Source organism: Hakea prostrata, chromosome 9, assembly GCF_041222555.1.
Source record: "Hakea prostrata isolate BN-2017 chromosome 9, UWA_Hpros_2, whole genome shotgun sequence".
Lineage (NCBI taxonomy): Eukaryota > Viridiplantae > Streptophyta > Magnoliopsida > Proteales > Proteaceae > Hakea > Hakea prostrata.
This window is the reverse complement of record NC_142608.1, coordinates 46,720,944-46,731,029: the sequence shown is the minus strand read 5'-3', so window position 1 is coordinate 46,731,029 and position 10,086 is coordinate 46,720,944. Positions and strand designations below refer to the sequence as shown.

The 10,086-nt window shown below is 38.2% G+C and overlaps 1 pseudogene; it reads right to left on the bottom strand.

The window, feature by feature from the left end:
- Window positions 1-2,562: 2,562 nt before the first annotated feature.
- On the bottom strand, window positions 2,563-6,880 carry LOC149005349 (uncharacterized; annotated as a pseudogene).
- Between the last annotated feature and the right edge of the window lie 3,206 nt (window positions 6,881-10,086).

Sequence of the window (10,086 nt, the reverse complement as noted above, 5' to 3'; positions counted from 1 at the left end):
CCAATCACCCCCACAGCACATTGTTGCCCCTCAGCCTATGACTATTCAAAAACTCACATAAATAATCCTTCTCTACTACTCACATCTTATCCCTATTTATAACCCCTAATCAACCCTAATCTCCCCAAATCTCTCTCATTCAGTAGTAAATATTCTACCTGTCCCCAAATCTCCCTTATTTAATTGTAAATATTCTACAATATTCTACAAATCATTCACAATATTCTGCTTGTCCCCAAATCCCCCTTATTCAGTAGTAAATATTCTGCAATATTTTGCAAATCATTTTCTATTCAGCAACCTCCTTCTCAGGACCATATTTGATTGCCTTCCCTAACTGTTGTTCGCCAAATCCAGCTTTCTTCTTGTGCTTGCGAGACACGAGATATAAGAGGGCCTATCATGTTCTCACTAACATAATGATTTTAGAATTCAGATCATCATTTAAGTCATTAATAATAGCTGTCCGACTTAAAATTCAAGAAATGGCCAGTCCATACAGTTAAGATCCTCTTTGTTACCTTGTATCAGGCCTCATTTTGATTATACAAAGCCTTTTCCAATTTGGTAAAACCTCTTAGAAACTATGGATTAACCACTAAGTCCAGTTTAAGATTTCAACCCACCATATGGTCCACCTTCTACTGCACATTTTCTCTGTATTTCCAGCAATATAAATTGGTCTAGATTTTATACAATTTCCAACCTTAATCATGACTCATGAGGCACAGCTACATCGATTTGCACTGAAAACTCACAGATCGGAGTGGGTGAATAAACCTAATATTGGTTTAGGATCTGAATATAAGTCGCTGATCCAGCATATCAAATTGATCAAAAAAATTACACCAGTTGGCAACTAATATAGCCTAGGAATGCAAGGGAAGACCACTAATTGAGGTAGGCCATGTTATCTGATAATTAGATTGTCCAAACTCCTAAGGGTGTACTAGATTGGCCAAAGCAACCCTCCATTTACTGTGAAACTATTGTATCATGGATCATTGAGGGAACCAGACAAGAGAAGACATTTTGTGTTGTAAACTTGCACTGGATTCGAATGACTCCCAAGCAGAGCAGATGGAAGGGGGAAACAGACTTTGATGAGCTTTCAAGACCATATATCAGCAAATTGAGGTCCACAAGTAACAACTATGGAGTTCTGTAGCAATAATTGCTATTATTTCCATCCTAGAACTTTATTAAGATTATGATACCTCGAACTCTGAATCCAAGGCATTTCATACTAGTATGCTGGGTAGCTAAAAGTAAAAACTAAATTCTTCAAAGGTATGAGCAGAATTGCCTTAGGGGGGGAAAAAAAAGGCACACCAATAGGACAATTGGCTGAATCAAGTTACAAGCATAATTCAAGTTTAAAGAGCTCAACTTCTTATCACATGTTTACAGGATTATCTTTTCAGTCTCAAAACAAGAGACTTCGGAATAAATTCACAACTTAACATGCCATGAACAAGTTGAATAATTTAGCTTTAAAAAGTAAAAAGTTGAAAAGAATCAACAATGAAGTAAAAAAAATGGCTAGAATAAAGATTCCTTTCTCCTACATAAGGTTGCAATTTCACTACAAATCCAATACATCAATGGTAAGGCAGAAAAAACACAAAACATTGAAACCAAAAAAAAAAAATATATATATATATATATATTAACAGAAAATAGACTTTCACGAAATGAACAGAGACAGATCACTAATTAGCAGGCCGTAGAGTCGCCATATTATCTTTCATACAGATAAATCATGCATAATCCCAATATTGAGGATTGCACATTCTTCTTTCAACAAAAGAATTAAGGGTATAGGGTTTGAGGATTGCACATTCTTCTTACCCATCCCCAACCCACCGAAGAAAACAAAAGAAAAAAGCAACCGAAAAATAATGGTCCAGAAAAAAGCACCGGAAACAAAACAACAAAGAGAGAAGCGGAGCCACATCGGAAAAAATTGATCAAACACAATATTGAGAAGAACATAGTCTGATCTCGAAAAGAGATAGTGAGAGAGTGAAGACAAAGATTAATGAAGCTACCTTGTGGAGGAATCTCAGGGTTGCAAAGAGGAAGAGACAACCTCAGCTGCTGTTGGAATTGCAGATTTGTTCGAGTCCCACTCGTAATGCGAGAATACATAAGGTGGGTTGGGGTTCTTTTATCGGGCACACTTTTGGTCGAAATTGTTTCTGAAACAGGAAAACAAGTTTGAGGTGTATTGCAAAAACAGTTTTTGAGTGAGATTTACATCCAGTTTGCTTTTAGGGCACAGAAAAACGAACCAGTTTATCATACGCAATTCAACTATTTTTTGTTCTCAAAACAAATGAAAACAAGAAAAACATTTCCTAAGAGAGTTAGCAAATGCACCTTTAACATCCTGTTAAAGAAAAAGCATTAGATCTTAAGAGGAAAATAAGGAAAAAATTATGTTAAGTGGCATGTCAAAGGTACTAACAAGCAAACTAACATATGTCGTACCTTCTACCAAAAAAAACTAACATATGTCATACCATATGTTGCCTTTTACATATCATGCTCAACGTCGTTCACAAAATCTCAAGCTCTTTCCTCACTTCAACAAGCAAAGCCTCAAAATTTCTAAATTCAGTCATATACCAAAGCTCACACCTTGCTTGATGCATATCTGCTGTAACAACTTCATGCTAGCCATAGCCGGAGGTCCCCATAGATTTTGTACCACCTTGAAGGCTTGAATATCAAATCCCAAAACTCATCTTGCACTCCTGGTGCCAAGAATCTGCTGAATTACTTCTCCCAGTAACTCAAGCAAGTGCTCAGTTTCACTTGATCTTTCTGTACTAGGTTGAACAACTCTTGAGCTCCTTGCTCCCATCTACTCTCTTCTTCTTCTTTTTTCTCCCTTTTTTGGTTGGTTGGTTGGTGGGTGAGAGGCTCTTATCTTCTCTAGTATCTTTCCAATAAGGTGGAATCAGTTCTTTTCTTTGCAGGTCATATGAGTCAAATCTACCACCATCCTTGTAGCCTTCAAGACCTGCCTAAAATTGTCAATACCAACTGTGCTATAGTTCTCCCACAGCTGCCAGTTGTTCAGCCTGAATTTCAGTGCTACCTTAAAGGCAATGAAAGCTTCTTTACTCTTCTTGATCATGTGCAAACAAACAAATGGTACTCAAACCTATTATTGTATTTCTCCAACCTCCTGAATTTTGGTGCTTCTTTGAGGCAATGAAAACTCTCCTTTTCTTCATGATCATATGCAAACAACCAATTTTTTGTTTCAAACCTCCTCATTTTCAGGCATGAGTTGAGCAGCTTGAGTAACCCACCAAAAGTGTCTGGAGCTTTCAAAGCAGCAGCACCGAGTACAAACCAGACATTAGAACGCAGAAAATTCAAGGACATGGCAGATTAAAAGACAATCTTTACAGCCTAGTCCCTTCTATCTATTCACAGTGAGCAAAAAAGGGCTCACCACAAGCAAACCACCCATTTGAAAAATTTTAAGGCCCTTTCATAGTAAGGCACCATTAATGGTGACATCACCTAACCTTGCCACATTAGGAGATTTTGATACTCTGCCTTAAGGATTGCATGCAACAACAAATACCTTCTTTCTATTAGGAATAGCAACAGATTACATTATCCCACAATTCAAGGTCAAAATTTTTTTAACCATCTCCCGAATAATTCCACTACTGACCAGAAGTTCACTGTACTTTTTCCTGAATGCAGAAGCAATGGCACACAAACTCCAAAAGGAAACTGAATCATCTGTAGAGAAACAGTTGAAGGCTGATAGATCCGTGTAACCACCATCCATCATCACCAAAGCATGATGTATAGTGCTACCATGTTTAGAATCACATCAAACACATAAATTGTCACAGAGGCAACGATAATCAACTATGAAAATCATACACATCAATAGCCTCTATAAGTCAGACCATGTACCATCCATGCATCTCATCATAAGGAGTGTACTTCTCAATTAAAATGCATCCCCATCTTTTGGCTAATGTTTGAGACAAGAACCATTTGTGCCTTTACTCCAACTTTGATGCATTGTTCAGAATCCAACACTTAGTGACAGAGATCTCAAGCCTAGAAGCATCTTCAGCAGAACTGAGATGTAACTAAGGATCTACCAAAGAGGGAGGTGGTGGGGTTGGAAAAAGAGAAATGTAATGTAGAAGAATGAAATTGACCATAATGTATTCTATAATGCCTGCTTCCAAAGAAGGCATCAAAGCTATCCCCTCTTGCAACTCCATAACCCAATAAGTATCCTTTTGCACATGACCACACTAATGTGAACCTTCACCCCTAAGCACTTGCAACAGATTGAACAAAGATGAAGACCCTTCCTCTAAAATCCTGCGTTCAGTGTAAATGGTTATAGCTCACCCTAGCCAGAAAGCTTTGAACCCTACAGATGGAAGTATATTTTCCCTCTAGAATCAAGTCTTTTGACTTTATGAGCAATGACAATAGTAGGAGAACTTACCAAGATATCTCACCTCTTGGTGAAGGCAAGACAAGATCTGAAGTGATATGTAGTAAAACTTGGTAAAGATCTCAGTTCGACTGAAGTTTCAATCCAACTTGAACCAAGCATCCCAACTCAATTAACTCGAAACAACTAGACTCGATCTTGCCAAAACAGAAGCTTTTTCCCCTTTTTGAGCTGCTGGAGCTGGGGGTTGCTGAATTCCTCCATCCTTTGCTGGTTTTTTGTTGTGACAAGTTTTTCCAGCTTCTGCTTAGCACATTGGGTCTTGACACTCAAGTCAACCTTTGCCCATCATATTATAGTTTGAACTATGGACATGTGAATTGTATGCACAGACTTGTTAGAACATAATGTATATGTTAAGGGCCTTGCGTTGGTATATTATGCGCATAATAGGCTATTTTAGGTTTTAATTCAACGTAGAGGATTCCAATTTGGGGTCCAAAATAGAGCTCTCGTTTACACTCCTTCACAAATCTAAGGTCAGTAGTGTGTTCAAAAGGCCTAAAATCGGCAGGACTGCAAGTTTGAGGCCCCATTACACCTAATACCCCTTGAGATGGAGGTTTGGGCTTAAAAAAACAAGAATTTCTCAATCTCACCAAGATCTTGGCCAAACTCACTTTTTTGAGAGGCAAGACTGCCATCAAGTTCAAGTCAAGCATGGCAACAACTTGGCATTAATAGTATATGACTGAGTTTTCTGAGCAAGTCTAACACCATAAAATTAAATATGACATGGTTATGAGCCCAAATATCCCACAAGACTGCTGGAAATGATCTTCTTCAAACTGAGGAATAAAAACAGAAACAGAGGGCAATTCTTCAACTGCTCCTGTCACATTGTTCTGATAAAGGCCAAAAGCACCACTATAGTAATGCGCATCAGAAGAACAGCCCTTCAGGACTGGTTAAGATCATCTACGGTACAAAAAACAGATAGAATGCTCTCTCCACCTCATGATAGATACATTTAGCACAATAAAAATTCATCCAAAATTCGGCAGATCTAAACACAAGATGCACTGCATTGGAGAGTAAAGCACTGACATAATCCCCACTCTTGATTAAAATAATGAGATCTTCAACTAACTGATAGAGACAACTCCCTTTTGATCAACTTTGGGGTGCAGAGAAGAATTGCTCTGTATAGGCATAAGCAACATTGAACAGCAAAGCAAACAGAGTTAAAAACCCACAAATGGTCCTAAGATCCACTTTGGCCATGATTCATGAAATTCTAGTGTTGTCAACCAAAGGAAACCAGATAGAGAGAGGTAACAAGGGGTATAGCATCGACAGACCAAGGTAAAGGAAAGCAGATAAAGAGAAGTAACGAATGGTATAGCATCAAGAGATCAGGGTAGAGAGATAGAGAGAATGGTTTAGCAAACTAGGAAAATCCTAGAAAGTTACCAAGACTTTATACACTCCATCTGTAAAAGATCACCTCCATAGATATTTATCAAGAGATCTTGGTAATGGTGGTCAATTGTTGAACATGATCTCAGAAACAGCTCCCTTTATGGACATACTTGATTTCAGCTTTTACAAAGCAAGGTCTTTCCCTAGAATCCTGATAATTCTATAGTGAATTGCAGAAAAAGAGCCTCACGCCGGGTAAGTTGTTTTTGTTATCTAGCATCAAGGCTTGTGCTAGAATTCTGCATTTTGATGGCAGCAAGTTTGGAACCCAAGCAAGAATAGATGAAAACTGGAATAAATACTAACATTAAAATGACAATAAATAGAATACCAGAAAACCAACCAATGATCAAGATCATTTTTCACCCCCAATATTAGGATTTAAGTGATGAAGTAGCAGCATCAACGTCAATTGAACTGAAGAACCATTACGTTTAGGGCTTGTATCAAACTATCAATAAGTATCAACCAGCAGCCAGAACCCATAAGCTCTAGGAAGCAGACACCAAAAATCAAACACAGCCAATGGATGTTGCAGAATCTTCATGGAAAACAATGCCAGGTACAGGAAAAACTAATATTCCAATCAGCAGCCAGTTAACATGTGATGACTTGAAATAATATGAGCAAAGCTACACAACAAGAACATGAAAACAGAAAAAATCACACATGTACAAGATAGGATTCTATATGGTTCGCCGAAAGGCTACGTCCATGACCAAGCACTATAATAGTTTCACCATGAAGATGAAAAAACAGACATTACAGCCCAATGTTCACATTCCACCCCACTCTCAAACATATGAAAGGCTATTTATAAGAAATAGGTGAAAACCTCACCTCCAAAAAAAAAAAAAAAGGAAGAGAGAACACAAATGCCTGCCCTAAAAGACCCCCAGAAAAGAATAGAAGCACCTGTAAACCAAATTTGGGCCCACAAACAGTCATTTCAGACTGTGTATGGTAACAATTCTGTTTCTTTTTCCCCCGGTTTATAGGTCGGGCACAGATTTTCTGCTTGTGTTTTTTGCACATTTCTGGGTCCCAGATACTAAATGGCAACTCTTGGAAGAAAAAAAAATTATAACAACAAATGAAATACAAACTCTTTTAGAGTTGTGTTATTTATATGCAAATGACCCTTTTGCCCTTATGACTAAGTATGTATCTTGTGCCATAGCACTTAAAAATTATTTTTAATTTTAGAAACACCACCAATTATGAGGCTCAAAAGTGTGCCAAAGAGCTTGTTTGTGCCAAAAAGAAATAGAAAAACAAACCAGAATACCAATACACTATTTGGCCTATTTCTATTCAAAACTCTGAAAAACACCAAAAACTTTTTTTTTTTTTTTTTTTTTTTAAACCATACAGCTCAGAATCCTGTACATGACCTCCTACAGTGAACGGCAACTCTCGGTGATCCAAATTCCATACGCATTTAAGCCCCAAAGCATACGTCAAAACATTTTAGACATTGAAATTTGTCTTCCCACAACAAGGAGTGATAACTTGATTGCAGGTGCAGTAATTGGTGGCTGCACAAAGTAGGTTGCAAAAGAGAAAAAAAAAAATAAAAGAATAAAGCATGATTACAGTAGATCTAATGCCATGTTAGAGGACCAAGATCCTACAAATAAACCAAAGAAGATGAAGAGAAAAGAAGCAAAGTAGAAAGATGGTTGAAAAACAAGCTTCCCCAACAAGGAAGGCAACCTGTAAGGCTGTAACTATTAGAGAAGAATGCTAATCCAAAAGCATCTCTTTTGTGGGTGGGGTGGGGTTGGGGTGCTAGGGCTGGGGTGGATTGAAGAAATAACTAATTACAAAAGCCCCTGGAAGTGGGGATAGAAACATGTTATGTTGTGACCCGAATTCTTGTACCCGATTTCGAAGATGGACCCACACCGACATATTTTGGTGGGTGACCCGAATGACCGGTTTTTGGAGATCTGTGGTGGAAGCAGAGGTTTTGAACTTATTGGAGCCCACCCACCATTGATCTCAGGCTATGGAGAGGGTGCCAGGCCTAGCCTCTGTGGTACGGTACAACCTAACCCAGTGGATCAACCCATTTACCCAATTGGAGTCTATATACATGTATCTTATGTTCGCCTATCACATTATTCAGAGATATAGGATTTTTTGGCTAGGGTTTTGGATGAGAGTTCTTGTAACACCATTCTTGGCAATTGGTTGTGAGATCTCCTTCTGCTCTTCTTCTACATAGTGAAAAACTCTTCCTCTTTGCCCGTGGGCGTAGCATATTGCATTGTATGTGAACCACATTAAATCTTTGTGTGTTTTTGTTTTGTTTCTTTTTCGATTCACTATTTCATGGTGTTTGTTTTAACAAAACATGACATCAAAAGGACTCGGCAGGAAACAAAAGAGAGGGATCAAAAACACAAGTAACATGAAGCCTGTTCCTCTGGGAATCACAAATAGGTTTACTGAAGAGCAAGAGTATTCTCTAATTGGAAATCAAACAAGATGGCTTTCCAATCAAGTCAATAGAATGGGAGTTGGAAGTCCCATCTTCTAAGATTCCTCTGCAACCAAGAAGGAAAAGAGGCTACAAAGACCCATATACCCCCGGTACTGTGGAAGTAACACATCACCAATAAGTAGAACTAAACCACTTATGGAAAACAAAAGAGCTCCTAGAAACTCAACACCACGACCTCTGCTATGTTTCTGATATTACTCCTGTACACCCTGATGCTGACAATACAACAACAACAACAACAAGAACAACAATAAGCCTTGTCCCAACTAAATGGGGTCGGCTACATGGATTCTTGCCCTCCAATCAGTTATGTTCGAGGCCATGCTAGATACAAGGCCTAAGCTATACATATCCTTTCTCACCACTTCTCCTAAGGTTATCTTAGGTCTACCCCTAGCTCTTCTAGTTCCTTCAATATGGATTATATCACTTCTCCGTACATGAGCATTTATAGGTCTCCGTTGAACGTGGCCGTGCCACCTCAAACGACTTTATCTAAGCTTATCACTTATGGGAGCAACTCCCAAACCAACTCTAATATGATCGTTTCTTATCTTATCCATCCTAGTTTTGCCACTCATCCATCTTAGCATTCTCATTTCTGCTACACTGAGTTTATCTATATGATTCTTTTTAACAGCCCAACACTTTGCACCGTACATCATAGCTGGTCGAACAACGGTCCTATAAAATTTTCCTTTAAGCTTTAATGGAATACGCCGATCACATAAGACCCCGGACGCACCTCTCCACTTCATCCACCCTATTTTAATCCTTTAGGAAACCTCATATTCTAAATCACCTCTTTTACTTATGATTGAACCTAGGTACCTAAAACAATCACTCTGAGGAATCTCTTTATCATCAAGTATCACCACCTCATCATCTGTCCGATCATGACTAAAGTTACAAACTAAATATTCTGTCTTCGATCTACTAAGTTTAAAGCCTTTTGATTTCAAAGCTAATCTCCATGATTCTAATTTGGTATTAATCCCCACTTGGGTCTCATCAATCAACACAATATCATCCGCAAAAAGCATACACCAGGGGACCTCATCTTGAATGTCTTTGGTTAATTCATCCATTACCAATGTAAATAGATATGGGCTTAAAGTTGACCCTTGATGTAGCCCAACTGTTATCGGGAATTCATTACTTTGTCCCCGCACTGTTCTAACACTAGTCACCGAACCATCATACATATCCTTAACTATATCTAATATTTACTTGCAACACTTCTTTTCTCTAGTACTTGCCAAATTAACGCTCTATGGACTCTATCATAAGCTTTTTCTAGGTCAATAAATACCATATGAAGATCTTTCCTACATTCTCTATACCTTTCCATAAGTCTCCTAAGTAAGTAAATAGCCTCTGTTGTAGATCTTCCCGGCATAAACCCAAATTGGTTCTCCGTAACTGTAGTTAAGTGTCTCAAATAGGTTTCAATTATTCTCTCCCATAATTTCATCGTATGGCTCATCAATTTAATGCCCCTATAGTTATTACAACTTTGAATATCTCCTTTATTTTTGTAAATTGGAACCACAACACTTCTCCACCAATTATCTGGCATTTTCCCTGTGCTCATAATCTTATTAAACAACTTAGTCAACCAAACTAGTCCATGGGTTCTTAAGCT